Raw genomic sequence first — 15,796 nt, 5'->3', positions numbered from 1 at the left:
GGCAGATCGACAGGGATGTTTGTAAGCCTGGCACTCCTCTGCTGCAGGCTTGAGGTGATACCCCCAGAGTATTTGAGCCAGACTGCTCGTCTTTCTGCAAGTGAAACCCCCAGGCATACAAGGTTTAATTATAGTCGCTTTGGGGACATATTAGTATTTCTTTCAGCATGAAATAGAACTGTGAAACTGTGTCTGTTGGTTGCCTCCTCAGCCCAGAGTTTGTACTTGATATTTTTAACGGGGCTATTGATAGGTTTGGTTCTCTGTGGGGTTTTCCTTTTTTTTTCTTCTTCTTTCTTTTTTTGTTTTGTTTAGTGGGTTTTTTCTTTTTTTCTCTTTTTTTTTTCTTTCTTCCCTCAGGCTGTGCTGTGACCTACTGAGTTTATAATTGGAGCAAACTGAAATAGCACCACTGGAGACTGCAGCAATGATCTCATTAAAAAGTCAACATTTGCTAATAGAGAAAAACTGATGTTGAAAATGCCTTTAGGTGGAAATTCCTAACGAACTGGGTTCTTTATAATGATCATTTACATACCTATTAAGGCTGCATTTCCTTTGGAGAATTCATCAGTTTATTGTAGAAATGCAGAATGAAGATGTCATTTCTTTTCTCACATGTAATTTAGAAGTGGACTAAGATGTCATTATTTGCCATGGAAACAGAAGAATGAAAGGCTTGAAGAATGAAAGTCCTGGATATTTTTTCATACTGCAATTAGTTTTGCTGCAGTTTAACTGTCCAATATCTATGTTATGTTGTTTGTTGTGCAGCCTGTTTTGGATGAATGAAAAAAAAATCATTGAAAGCAGGGCAAAATAATCACCTGGCAAGTAAGAAGGTTTAATGAAGACCTACCATATTTCAAGTATTTGCAAAAAAGGAGAAAAAAGTTCTTCTCGGCTTCATGTAGGACTGCAGATTGCAAGGCACGTGAAAGCCTTTAGGTGATGGTATTAGCTCCAATACCCAGCCCGCTCAGGCAGTTGGTTGAAAGGTCTGCTCTTAGCTGCTAGTCTGTAGTGCCCAAAATGGTTAATCAAATAACTTTGAAATCAACACAGAGTCTCTTATTAGGTTACTTAAAAGTGAAAAAACTTCTCTAAGCTCTTGTGGTTTCCATGAAAGACGGGCATAAGCCTCCATGGGACAGACTGTGCTTGTCAAACCCAACAGGGCATTTCACTTTGAGTACATAAGCAGTGTATACATTCATATAGACTGAACTGTGTTGGATTTCTCATGCCCCAACCTGGACATGTGAGTTGAGAACTTTGTGGGACAGAGATTTAATGGAGCAGGGGAGAATTATTTCAAGTGCTCAAGGTTACCAGGAAAAAAGCAGTGGAATCAGGACTGGAATAAAAGACCAGTAAAAGGACAGGGTTGCAGAGAAGAAAGTATACTTGAGACAGCCTTGGAACAGAAGATCTTTTGAGATCACACAGAAGGAATGGAAGTACCAGGGAGAGGAGATAAGGAGCTGAAAAATGAATGAATATGGAATGAGATGCACAAACCTGCCTCTACCTCTTTGACTCCTCAAGCAGGCTGATCTCTGTAGGAAAACAATATCCTGTTGTACGAATTGAATCTATCAGTAAGATGTCATAGAATCAGATAATTACAGAATGGTTCAGGTTGGAAGGGACCTTTAAAGATCATCCAGCCCAACACCCCTGACATGGTCAGAGACATCTTTCACTGGACCAGGTTGCTCAAAGCCCCATCCAACCTGGCCTTGAACACTTCCCAGGGTGGTACATCCACAGCTTCTCCGGGCAACCTGTTCCAGTGTCTCACCACCCTCATTGTAAAAGGTATCTTCCTTACACCCAATCTAAATCTACCCTCTTTCAGTTTAAAAGTGTCCCCCCTTGTTCTGTCTCTACAGGCCTTGGTAGGAATTCTCTCTCCACCTTTCCTTTAAGACCTCTTTGTATTTTGCAAGGCTACAGTAAGGTGTCTCTGGAGCCTTCTCTTCTCCAGGCTGAACAACCCCAACTCTCTCAGCCTAGCAGAGGTGCTCCATCCCTCTGATCATTTTCATAGCCCTCCTCTGGACCTCCTCCAAGAGATCCATGTCTTTCTTGTGCTGAGGGCTCCAGAGCTGGGTGCAGCACTGCAGGTGGGATCTCACCAGAGTGGAGTAGATGGGCAGAATCACCTCCCTTGACCTGTTGGCTGTGCTTCACTTGATGCAGCCCAGGATACGGTTGGCCTTCTGGGCTGCAGGTGCACATTGCCAGCTTATGTCCAATTTTTCATCCACCAGGATCCGCAAGTCCTTCTCTGCTCTCAATCTATCCATCAACCCAGGCTGTATTGACACTGGGGATTGTGTGGACCCATGTGCAGGACCTTGCACTTGGCCTAATGAAAGTGCAATAAAGTAATAGTGAAAGATTTTGCAGTAAATTAATCTTTCTTAGTTTTAATGTGTATTTTCTTGTTATTGGCTTCCTTATTAAAATATAAATAAATACATTGCATAAGAGTTTAAGGGAGTGAGGGACCATTCCTGGCAAAGAGAACCTGCTTAAGACACGTAAAGTGTTTCTGCAGGTATATAAATGATTCTCTGAAAATACATTTCTGAAATAGATTAAAAGAAAAATATTCACTCTGAGCCAAAAAAAAACAGTACCAATGAAGCAACTTTTTAAAATTCCCGATTTTAAATAATTGGGAATTATTTTGCAAATGTGGGATTTGATTTTGGTAAGAGCAATGATGTTTCAGACCTTGGAGCAGTAGTTTGGCTGAGTGTTCAAATATTAATTTCTAAATGATGGTATATGAAATCCTTTCCACAATATTTTACTTGCCAAAATCCTCACTTGCAACAGGAGGTCCACAATTTTGTTTGGTTTGTTTGCTTCTGTGCTGGTTTCTAAACATTCGGCTAGAAATAAGCAAGGGCAATATCTTCAGATTTTCCTCTGGCTTTCCTCCTTCAGAATGGACTTCTGTGTTTTGGGTGGCACCCATTACAGTTTCACAGGAAGATGAAGCTACTCATCAATAGTCAGTCTAATCTAAACTAATGTCCTCTAGAGATCAAGGGTGAGTCAAGACTTTCCTTGTGGGAAAGAGATGATGAAAACCTTCAGTTACTGTATCATTGTGCCGGAGGGAATGGAAAAAAGCAAGATGAACTTATAGAAAAAATATATAAAAACAAACAAAAACTTTCTGTAACAGAAATTATGTAAAAGCATCTGTTATACTGCAGTAGAAGGAAGTAAGATAAAAATTCAGGTAGAGCTGTTTGTTTGTCCAAAATGGTTTCATTCATTGTATGTGTCAGATAACGTCTATACTTCATTTAATAGGAATAATAGAAATTTTAGACTCTTATTTCTAGTTAAAGAACCATTCATGGTACAGAGCATAAATGACTCAGGGAAAACAGCCTTAAAACTATGAAGGGAGAGTGTTAGATGGCTGAAAATGTGACATAGTGACATTCAGTCAAACATCATCTGGTGGCTCATTCAAGCCTGCTGCAATGAATGCTTTCTGTAGGTTTTTATATTTAGCCTTTCAGACGGTGAAATATTTTTAACCAAGGAAAAATGGCTTTCTAGATTTTAGAGGCCAGCCTTATATTGTTGTAGATAGTCCCAGTTTCATAAAATGTAGGGAGTAGCTGCCTCTTGAAATCTGTTAAACTTCTTGTCATCACTATTCCCATTGGAGGGATTCTGTAGCGAATTTTTCCTATGGTATTTAAGAAAACACCCTATTCCCTCCCTGCCACTGTTTCCTAACTGGGAAAGCTATTTCATTAAACACAAAAGCAACCAACTTGTCTAGATATGAAGCAGCTTGAATCCTTCACTTCTGTAATTAATCCAAACCGAAATCACCAGCTAAAACTTTCACAGACTCAGAAGTTCAGTCTGGATGCAAGCCAATCACCACTCTGTTTTTCGAATATAGAATCGACATTTAGTCACAATTTGGTTTAGAAAAACTAAATGTTTAAGCAGTAGTTGCACTTTGCAGAGTCATATGACTTAATTGAAGTGTCAGGTATACATAATATCTATTTAAAAAGTCGGGGTTTTGGTGGTGGTTTGGTGCATAATCCCAAAGACAGAACTAACACATGTGACTGAGCAATACATATAAATGCAATTCCAACCCTATAAAATGTTCAATAAACTAGAAACCTATATTGCCTTTTGTTGCTAGGATGTCTTCTCTTGCTGTCATTGGAAGACACTTTAATAACAAAAACAGGTCATGCTGGTAATGTTTTACACAAAGAGGGATAAGACTGTAAGTTTGACAGTGATCTGAAATGAGAACAGCCTCTTACAAGCCCTCTCCTCGTTCTTAACCCCACTGAATCCACCTTTTTGCAGTTTGTAGTTATTTTGTAGTTGTCTGAAAGCTTAAATCCCAAGCATAAACTGGAATCTACAAAAATTAATAGATGCTTTAGAAACCTTGTTTTACTACTTAAAATTTTAACAAATCAAAGTCCAGAGAACGATAGCATTAGTTTTTTACTGCATACTGCAGAAGTCATGCTTGCTGCATCGCCCACATGTTCTTTCAAAACTAATTAATTTTTCATGGATATACCAGGTAAATTGCCAATTTTGGCATACATAGACATACTTAAAATAGTGCAGTAAGGGACTACAAGATTTTTTTGACATGCCATAGCAATAAAAATCTATTTCAGAGGCTTGCAAGCATCAGCATTTCAAAAGCCATTTCCATAATGCACTATCACATTCTACAAATCATCTGTTATCACTGATAATCTTTTATTAGGCAATTTCCATTTCAAAGAGTTGGTGTTAATTTTTCAGCTTCCTCTTATCCCACCCTTATACCCTTCACAGAAAAAAGTTAAAGGACGTTTATTTTGAAACAAAAGATGACGTGACCCAGTGTTACTTTTAATAATGCACTTTCATATACAAGAAGTCTGATGGACAAAAATTTATTCAGCAAAATTCTTAAAAGTCATAGCTTCATCTCTTTTAAAAATAACTTTATTTTTGTTACTCTTCAGAGTCCTGGAAGCAACGGAATGTTTTGCTGCAATGTGTTACATAATGCGTCAAAGAACATCCAGTCTTTACAGACATCTCTGGTTGTGAGGCAGATTTTGGTCTCATTTAACACTTTCTACACTAGTGCATTCTGCTTTTCTCTGTGGTGTTTTCTCTGGCTCAAATTTTGTACCACAGACTAGAAGCAAACTCTAAAACTTCCACAGAACCTTATGACATCCTATAGTGATGCCTTTTTTTCACAAGGAGGGCTATGTTTAAAAAGACTATTTATGTTCTTAGCTTTCTTTAGAAGTGTCTAAGCCCAAAATTTGGATACTCAGAAGCTTTCTGTTCAGTTTCCTCTTAGCCTGCATGCACTGAGGCTTTTAGCATTCTTCAGTCACTGAACATCTCTGCAGAAAACATTCAGCAATGTAGGTCCTTCCTTTGCTTAAGCTCCTTTGGGTGCTTCTTGCATCAGTCTCTTCAAAAACACCCAGAAAAAAAGCTGGTGGCCTTCTGTCATCAAACAGCTCAGTGTGGATAGTCTTTCTTTTACCCATGGAACTGATTTCGTCTCACACCTCTTACCATGTTGTTTAACTCCTAAGTTACAGTATATTCTGGTGGAGCAGCTCCTGTTCACTCCCATCGAGGCTGTTCCTTTCAATGCCCAGCCTGCAGCAGGAACTCCATTCACCCTAGAGTATCTCTGGAATAGTTGTTGTGCCAGCAGCGCTGTGTATGCGAGCGCACTGACTCACTGGGCTCGGACAGGTCTCAGAGGTCCTTCTAAAGGGTTCAAATTTCATTTAATAATTGGTATTATTTCTTGTACTCTGGTTGATATTCCTTCTGTTTAGATTACTATCATTTCAGCTTCTCATACCTGAAGTAGCATTAGAACACTAGACTTGTTCTATATAATCTTCACTAGTTTTCACCTAGTGGAGTTATTTAGCAATAAAGGTCTTTGTTACCCTTGTTGCTGTTAGACATGTCTGTGAGCAACAGAGAGTGAGGCTTTGTTATGCTGGCTCTGAACAATAAGCAATCTAAATATCCAAATCCCCCAAAAATGGGGAAAGAGAGACAGCTCGCAAGCAGAGTTTGTCTTGGCTGGTGACAGCTTGGGTAGCTTTTGCAGTGGTTTCTCTTGGTTGGATTGCCATCTGGCATCTCTCTCCATTTCCCTTCCCCAAAGGCACTGTGAGTGCTTGTGCACTTATGTCAGAAGGTACCAACTAATCTTAGCTCTGAGTGGGTGGGAGACCCATGTAAACATGTACTCTGGCTTACAACAGTGACCCTTTTCTTTGTTCCTCCTGGGACAGCTGTTGCTGCTTTAGCTGTTTCTGTTATTTGTCACCCACCATACTGTTGTGCTGCCGCTTTGCAACACAATACACATTTCTCCTTGAACTTGTTCCTTGCTTCCTCATAAAGGGGCAATGTAACAACATACAGCCAGGTCGGATGTGTGGATGGGACAATCTTCAGGCTGCAGTGCCAGAGAACTGAAGTACTTCATAGTTCATTCACGGAGTAGTGATGCTACAGAAAGTACCTGGGCAGACACAGGACAAGTCCACTTATACGTTCAGCTCATTTGATCCAGCAATTTACGAAGAGTTTACATTTTAAATAACAACTCAGAAATGTTCCTCTTCTTTATTTAGAATGTACAAATGGAATGGAATCTCTGCAACAGTGATTCATCGTGATGGTGTGATGTAGTTGCATACACAGACTGTAAAGCAGAAAATGCAGACCTACAGATCGAGGTGCCCAGGGGGAGAACGTGGTGCAAATGCTCATCAAAGTTGATGTGGTGGTGTTTTTTGTTTGTTTGTTTGTTTTTAAGTAAATAAGTTGCATTAAGACTAATCAAAAGGAAGCAGCTGCTCTTTGTCTGTGTACTGGTTCTTAAACGGTATTGAAAAGTAACAGTAAAAGAGAGCTGAATAATAAAACAGAGATGTTTTTAAAAGTCATGGTTTGTTTTTTTCAGGAATAATTTGCTTAGGAAAAACTGGTTAAAACACAAAAGATGTACTTGTTTGTACTGGTTCGAAACTGAACTGAGCTGTCATTACCTTGTACTCACCCCTTGTTTTCTGTGGGTAGGCCACTTCAAATCAAAATAGTCTCTGTAGCCACTGGTTTGGGTTGCCTCAAGTTAGGTAACTGGGATGAGTTTCTCTGTTCATTTGAGCCTACTTTCAGAGCAAGCATAGCATTTTCACTAGAACAAGAGAGATGAGGATTAGTGGACATCTGTTATCTATTGGCTTACAGAGAATCAAATACTGAAGAGCATTTATGTTGTTCCTCAGTATCATTTCTAACTGTTAGTAGCATTGACAGGACTGTTAACATTTTTACTTGCTTTGCCCATGCTCTTTCACACATTTTTCCCTGAGGAAGGCTCAGTGGACCATCAGTCCAATAGACTGATATTTCTGCTGCTTCTTAGATACCTTCTTTCTCCTGAAATCCACCAAGTGAACTGTGCTTTTCTGTCTACCAGGTCCCTTAATTGGGCAAAAAGTACAGTGATGAAAAACTTGAAGTTACACCTCAAGTGACCCAAGATAGCACATGGCACCAAAAGATTGTTTAGTGTCTAACTTTGGCCTCCGGAGACCTGCACTAGGGCCAGAGCCATCCTGTGTTAGGCACGGTCCACACACAACACTGAAATTGCCCTTATGCAGAGTTACTCAAGTATAACGTGAAGAAATGAACAGATGCAACAAGCAGAAGAAGGAGTCTGAAACAACAGTGGAATAGAATTGGCTGGTAAAATAAACAATGGTCAAAGTACACCATCTCCTTTCCTGCAGATCCTACAAGTCACTGAACAATGGCTGGAGTGAGTTTAAAAGCATTTGAGGAAAAATAATTACTGTTGCTGTGGTTTCTGAGCATTTGGGAAAGAATAGATTCCAATTGTATCTGCATCTTTTTCAATAACTCATGGGATATTACAGTCCAAGCATATTCTATTCAAAAGTGTTTATATTTTTGAACCAAATTTCTGATGGCAAAAGCAGCAGCTATGTTTACAATTCAGAGGCACAGCTCTGCTGTCAAAGCTCCAGGAAAAGCAGCTGTGTTGGAAAACTTTCTATGAGCCAATAGCAATTTCTTTCTTGTCTGAAGAAGCATGACTCATAACTGCTGTGACATGTGATTTTACTTTTCTTTCTCAAAACACATGGAAAAATTGCTACCTTCAAGCAGGTGGTCATATGTTAAATGGAAATAATGTTCACTGAGAGGCGCATTATTGGAAACTTACCCGCACAAGAATAACGTGCCTCTGCTTCTTCTGGCAGCTTCTGTGGGAGTGGGATTTGGATCAGATAAAGAATCAGTGCTGCCCTTCGCTAATGGAAAATGATTATTTTTTATAGCAAGAGGTATGATAATATGATAGGTGTTATGAAGTACTCCCTTCCTTCCCAAAAGTGTTAATGTCCCAGAATTTGGATGCAAAATAACAGTCTCTAATTCCATGTCACATATTTCAATGAAATATTCACCGTGGTTATCAAGATCTGCCACAACATTATCAAGATGATGTCAAAATCTATTGCATACTCTATGTAGCTGACATAATAATGTCCTTCTGAACTGTGAGCCCAGTGGCAGATACAATTTCCCCTCCATCACCACTGGAGTTTTATACCATGAACATTAGAAAATTGCAATCCTGCCAATATGTAATTGTCACTGAGGGCAGGGCACTTGTAGCAGTCCTGTATTCTTAAAATAGGATTGCTTTTGATCACTAGTAAAGTGCTTTTGTCACATATGACTCTAAGTCACAAAGAGTAGAAATTAGAACTCAAAGTAAAAGTATGATATTCTGCTGTTTCCCTTCTGACACTCCATGTTCAGGTACTGCTGAGTTTAAGCGATTCTGTTCTTCACCTCTCCCCTAGATCCCTCTTGTAGGTGCATTTCTTCAGTTACCTGAAAAGAAAACAAACCCTCACTTGTTTATTTACTAGGCTTTTTTAAATGAAAGATTGTAATAATCAAAATACTTGAAAGCTACTATATATCCCATGGACAAAATTGTAACAGAGGAAAGCAGGAGTATGCCGAAATACTGAGGATTTAGAGCTTTCAGCCCTGAAAGCTAAGTTTTGTTCTCTAACCTCTGTCAAGCTGTATATCCTCAGGCCAAATTATACTACATGTTGCAGTTAATAATCACCAAGAGGCCAGTTTAAATTCTGCCCACCTGCTTTTGCAGTGCATCAGCAATTATTTGGGTATTCAGTAATCTTTTGTGGGTTTTATTGTTGTTAGTTTGGTAGGTTTTACTGTTGAATTAGATCCCAAGGGATCATCTGCCTATCAGTTTCCCAGCAGCTAGCAGGTGTAGTCTGTGGATGATCTGCTGTTATGCCATTAGCTCTGTAAGAAAACCTTGTATTTTGTCACTTGTGATGTGGCCTAATGCAACACAAGACACTTACTTTTCTGTAACAACTATTTATCACTCTTCAGAGAGTGTGCAGTTAAAACAAATACGTTTTTCTTACACATGCATGCTCCACAAGGGCCACATTCTCACTCTTTAATAGCATCTTTTATTGCAGTATACCTCAGATGATGATTTGAGACTTGCAGGAGTAGTTAGAAAGGTAATTTATATGGAGGATGTTACAGGTATTATGTTTTATAACAATTTCAAAGCAATAAAAGGTGAATAAAATTTCCAGAGTGATTGTTTTCTTCTAGGATGCCTAAAATCTATGGTACATGCGAAGTATAAACATAGTAAGTGTTGTTCTTCGTTTTCACACAGGGACTCTGAAACACTGATTTTTATATATATGCTATATATGTGTATGTAATATATATATTTATTCTAATTGTTAGAGTGAGGAGAAAATGCTTGTTGAGGGCAAAAACGTCGAACATTGGCAATCTCAGTGAACTGAAAATATTTTAAAGATGCTGCCTGAGTCTAGGCTCATTTTTTGCCTTGGATCCACAAATATTTATCATAGTTATGAAAGAAGAATAGAAGAGTGTTCTAAGTGAGCAATTTTTTGGTTCTCCAGACGTGTGTTAGAATTTACTCTCTGAGCCCTCTGGAGAGAAAACTGATTTTGTACATAAGAGTGCACTTGGGCTGGGGAGAAACCAAAACCTTTTCTTCATACCCCGCTGCTTCTACCCCCCTGTGTGACATAACTCAATAGGGTAGATAATGTGAGAGGAGAACCTATGAGAGAATGAGAAACCCATAGCACTTACATTTAACCCAGGTTCAAGTGCAGTCTCTACCAACTACCACTGAGTTCTCGATCTGTGTTTCCCGCGTTGCAGTCAAATGCCAGAACTTTGTCAGATGAATGTATATATGTTCTGACATAAAATTAATCCTGGACCTACAGGAATTTTCATTGTTGTTTTCTGACATAATTTGTGATTTTAATTTATCTTACTATGGAAAGGAAATTGTGAGATTTCTTGGTCAGTAAGAAGAGGAAGAACTCTGCCTTTTCTATAGGAAATAACAACCATTGGGAATTTTCCACACAGATAGGCTAGTTAGGCACCAGTCTAGGCACTACAGTTTCTGCAACCTTGCAGTGGTTGTCACGATTTTGAAGTTTAATTGCTCTGCCACTCCTTAAGGCTGCTGGAATGACAAGTGCATCCAATGTTAACCAGAAAATACTGTAGCTTGGTTTAATTTAATGTGTTCCTATAGAAAAAAAAATATTTTACTGCAGTGGATTAATTTCTAGTAAAGAGAACATTTTTTTCCATTCAACTCAGGTAGCCCTGGAACAAAATCACCAAACAGTAAGTCCAGAATGAGAACACACAGAATCACAGAATCACAGGTTGGCAGGGACCTCAGGGATCATCTAGTCCAACCTTTCTAGGAAGAGCACAGCCTAGACAAGATGGCCCAGCACCCTGTCCAGATGACTCTTGAAGGTGTCCAGCGTGGCCAAGTCAACCACTTCCCTGGGGAGATTATTCCAAAGGTGACTGTCCTCACTGGGAAAAATTTTCCTCTCGTGTCCAGTCGGAATCTCCCCAAGACCAACTTGTGTCCGTTCCCCCTTGTCCTCTCCATGTGACTCCTTGTAAAAAGGCAGTCTCCATCTTCTTTGTAGCTAAATGCTAATGTAGATAAATGCGTTGAATGTGTGACTAACCAAGAAATCAGTTCCCATAGTAACACTAACTGCTTGACAGTCTTTAAACTTAGGATCCTGTAGGATCTGTAAAGAATATCATTATTATTATATTGTTGCTGCACTAGGCTATCCTAGCCCAACATAGGAGTTCCACTGTCCTGGTAATGTAGGAATATGTGAAAATATATGTAGTCTTTTTGGGAAACATATAGTTTTCTGAATTGAGGAAAAGATAAAATGAGTACAATGAGCAACATGGGGGCTTCATAGCTAGCAATGTGCACAGCATGGTAAGCCTTTATCATAACTCTCACATTTTTCCCTCTCTGTCAAGTTGTAGCACCCTATGATCTCTTAGCATTTCTTTCAGCTCCCACTGTGGCTGCAAGGGATTTACCTCTAAATTTTCACTCTGTCCTTTCCTCTCATCTATGTTGCTACTTAAATCTGGTGGCTTTCCAGTAACTTATCTCACAATTCTATTCAAAAGAGTCTTCTTTCCACAGGGTGTCTTAAGGCACCTTTGTGTTCATAGTAGCTGATGCACTGCCTGTAGGCTGTGTCAGGCTTTGGGCTTCACCACATCTTTACCATCCTGGAAATAAAGCTCTAGTTAATGAAAACAACCTGTACAAAATGAACAAACAAATAAACAAACAACCTACCAGGCCTTTGTGCATAGGTTAGGCTTGTGTGTATTTGTTGCAAAAATTCACATACACATCTGTATGTTATTAACCTGGCTGGAGATATACAGTTCTTTTTCAGACCCACCTCTTGCTCATACTTGCAGACTCCTTCCCAACTCCCCCCACCCAAAAAAAAAAAACAAACCCAAAACCAAACCAAACCTAGAGCCAATTTTAAACAAACCTAGACCCAGTCTCTAATCAGATCAAGCAGATGTCAAATCAGCTTGGACTCTTCCTGTTTACGGGGAAAAATCAAATGAAATTCAGCAGAATTTGCTAGGTAGTGGATATACATAATAATATTAGGAGTTTTTTGAATCACTTAACTCTCACAGATAAGGAAGTCTGTGTTTTAAGACCCTCTTGGAATTAAAACCATAATGAAAAAATTAAAATGCCAAAAAGAAAGCATGTTAACCTACTACATGACGATAGATACACGTTTAAAACTGCTCAAAAGTCATGCAGTTTCCCTCTAAGGTTTGGTAATTCTCCCTTACTGGGGCTTGCCATTGGCTTTGCCAATATTGCTACAATAACTACACACAAAAATTTTTGAGATTTTATATGTATATATGTATATATGTACTTCCATTGACCTAATTCTGACTGTTAACAGAACACTAACTTGCTTTAAAGATTTCACTTCACTTTTTCATTTGTGTGACCAGTCCAGTCTTTTTCCTCTAGCTGTTCTAAATATAATTTATTTCTCTCATAATTAAGAATAAACTGTGTTTTTAATGCCCTTTCTGCAATGTAAGACTAGCATATCTCCATTCCAACAGCACCATTGTTAAATAAACTCAGGATTCAGGGACCACAATTTAAGTTTAATTTGTTCACAGTTTAGAGTTGTGATGTGGCAATGTGACAGCAGTCACCTTCTTCCACTTCCAGCTGGACATTTAGCTGTAACGCCTTCCCAAAAGCATTTCAACAGGTGGTCCAAGCTTTACAAGTATATCTAGAAATACGTTATTTTCAGGGTCCGTGTACAGTTAGCTGCCCTACCACTGTAGAAGGTGTACCCAGTAATATCACTCCCTTCTTTCCACTTTTTGTCATGTCTTGCTAGGATTTTTATTCATGACCAGTTCAATTATATCTGATACTTAGCAGTAAAAATAAATAAATAAATCTTAGCATTGGTGTGAAATTTGGATTTTAGATTTGGTGTCCTTGTATACAGTGTTTTCTCTATAAGCCTGGGGTGTTCTCCATGCCAGTGCTCTATAGAAACTGGTTTTTTGTACATTGTATTGCTGTATCACCTAAACATCATAAGTAAGAGGGATTAAATCTCCTTGTCCCCATTCTCTGCTACACTTGGGGTGAGTAGGGGCTGGGAGGTGGGTTTGACTCCCTGATCCTCCTTTTTTGTAACATTGGCTTGAGGCAGTAGCATGGAGCTACCGGTACTAGCTTACTGTAAAGCAAAGTAATGGGATACAAGCTGTGCGGCTCAATGCTGTCTGTCCTTAGCAAACATCAAACAGCCTCTTTCTCTTCAGAACGGTAAGCGTAATAAGCACAGAAGGTGGCTGTACATCTTATTAGCTTTAGTCTGGCAAAAGTTGCTGTTACTTTTTCAATTAATTTTCAAGTCCAGACCTTTGGCTAGTTCAAATCCAGTGTTTCATGTTCACTAAAGAAAGCAGTTTGTGTGCTGGAAAGTTTGGTCCATTAAGTCACATTCATTGTTAATGTAACTTCTTTCAGCATTCTTGTTAAGCTTTGGATGAGTTACTAAAGATAAAAGGAGCCTATAACTTTGTGTGCATGCACATGGCTTCACAACAATCTGTGGGAAGCAGGAGACAGCTCATGAGAGAAAAAGGAAAGAAAATTATTACCCTGCAGCATGTTTCATTAATACGCTGCTAAAAGTTCCTCTAGATGGTTGTGTTTTCATGATTTAGATTCTGGAATTAAAACAGTTAAAAATTTATCAAGCCTAACCTAGATGTTCACTTCAGAAATGCAGAGGATTAAAAAGCTCTTTTCCTAGGATTATTTACTATTGTCTCTTTGCCAGAACTTAAAACAAATAGATGGAAAGGGTCTTTCCAGTGTTCAGTCATTACCTTTAGGACAAAGAAAACCATATTAACCTAACTAAGTTGTTCACCTCACTCTGAGGAGAAAGAGCATGATTCATCCCACCAGCTTTGGCTTAGGAATTGAACTCTCACTTCGGACAGTAAGATCTTAAACCATTGCAGAAATTGCTTCAGTGAGTATCTGTCTCTGGTTCCCATCCTGTTTTCATCGAAATATATGAGGAAAGGCTGAAAGGTGTTGGTTCCAACCTATTATTCTGATACTGATTTTGATAAACTGCTGAATGATTATGCATTAATTCATGCAAAACTGAAGTTTTGAACCTAAGTCTCAAAATGCTGTGAGATAAGATTTCCCACTTTTCTTAGTGGAAGTATGGTGAGGTTATTTCACAAGTCTTGTTCTAATAAAACAGAAACATTTATCTCATGCTTTTAATGTAACTATAGCTATTAAAACTAGCACTTCCATTGTCTTGTTGGTAGAGAGAGGTATTTTGGGATTTTTTGTTTGTTTGTTTGGGGTTTTTTGTCACACATCTTTCCCCTTATGTTTCTTTCTCCGTTCTTTAAAGTTGTTTGAATTAGATGCAGTTGTTTGTCAGGCCAGATTTGGAACAAAAATATGTATGATATGTAAGTAGATTCTTGTACATAAGATTCAGATATTGCTATTTATGTTTGATGCAATAAGGGAACTTTCCTGTTTTAAAAACCATAAAAGGGAAAAACCTCAAATACAGAGTCCCTAAATAAATCCTTTTTCTATAGCCCCTAAAAATAAAAACCTGTCCCTTGATTTTATTCCTCCTCCAATTTATTTTTCTACGTGTCATTGCTTCATTGCTGTTACTGTAAAAAAATAATTTTGTAGCATGCACTGACCCTGTTTTGGGTATCTGCATTACGCCATGCATAGATCACCTGGTGACCACAACACTGTATGATGTTCATGTTTTATATTAAATTGTAAAGTGACAGAGAAGTATCATCTGACTGTTTCCAACAATGAAGATATACTGCTCTATAGGCATTTGGATGGGAAGCTAACCTGGTCCAAACTCTGAGACAGATCTGCTCAGATTTTCTCCTTACAGCGAACTTCAATGGAAGACCAAAAGACTCTTAAAATCAGAAAATCCAATTTTTCATTGAAAAAGCTAGAAATGTAACTCTTTTGAAATAAAGAAAACACAAAGCAACAAATTAGGTCAGAACAGAAGTAAAAAGGGTCTGTATAAGACTCACTGTCTACTGCTCTCTTGTCAGCCAAATGCTGTTGCTGCTGGGACATCTCTCCCTGAGATGGTGCTTCAGCTTGAGAAGGGTCAAGTAGGAGCACAAAGCCCTCTCCTTTGCCCTCCCTCCATGGAGCTCTGCCTGCCTCAGTCTTCTTAAAAGAACATACAGATCCAAGGCAAGAGTACAACAGATACTGTCTGTCATGGGCAAAATGACCACAGTATTCTTGGGTGTTGTTCTAATTTTGGGCTGGGGAGGGCCTGTGGATGGAGGTGGTTTTTTCTGCAACAGTAGTAAAAGGTCAACCACTTAGCTCTCATGCAGCAAAGCCGTAACTGTTAATTGCTTTTGTATGGAACTCCTTTTATAAGATATGGAGATATATCAGCATTTTAATTTCTACTTTGGTTGCATACTGATGCATGCAAATGCTTAATTAATTAATATTCTAAATACTATTCTATTCTAAATAACAAAGGTATTCTACTGACTGAAGTGATAATTTGGTAAATAAAAATTCCAAAAAGGAAGAGAGGCATTATGACCCAACACCAACAGTGTCTCCTGCTCATTACAAAGAGGAAGTATTTTCAAGACAGCT

Source organism: Phalacrocorax aristotelis, chromosome Z, assembly GCF_949628215.1.
Source record: "Phalacrocorax aristotelis chromosome Z, bGulAri2.1, whole genome shotgun sequence".
NCBI classification, from domain to species: Eukaryota; Metazoa; Chordata; class Aves; order Suliformes; family Phalacrocoracidae; genus Phalacrocorax; species Phalacrocorax aristotelis.
Note: the sequence above shows the minus strand (reverse complement) of the source record.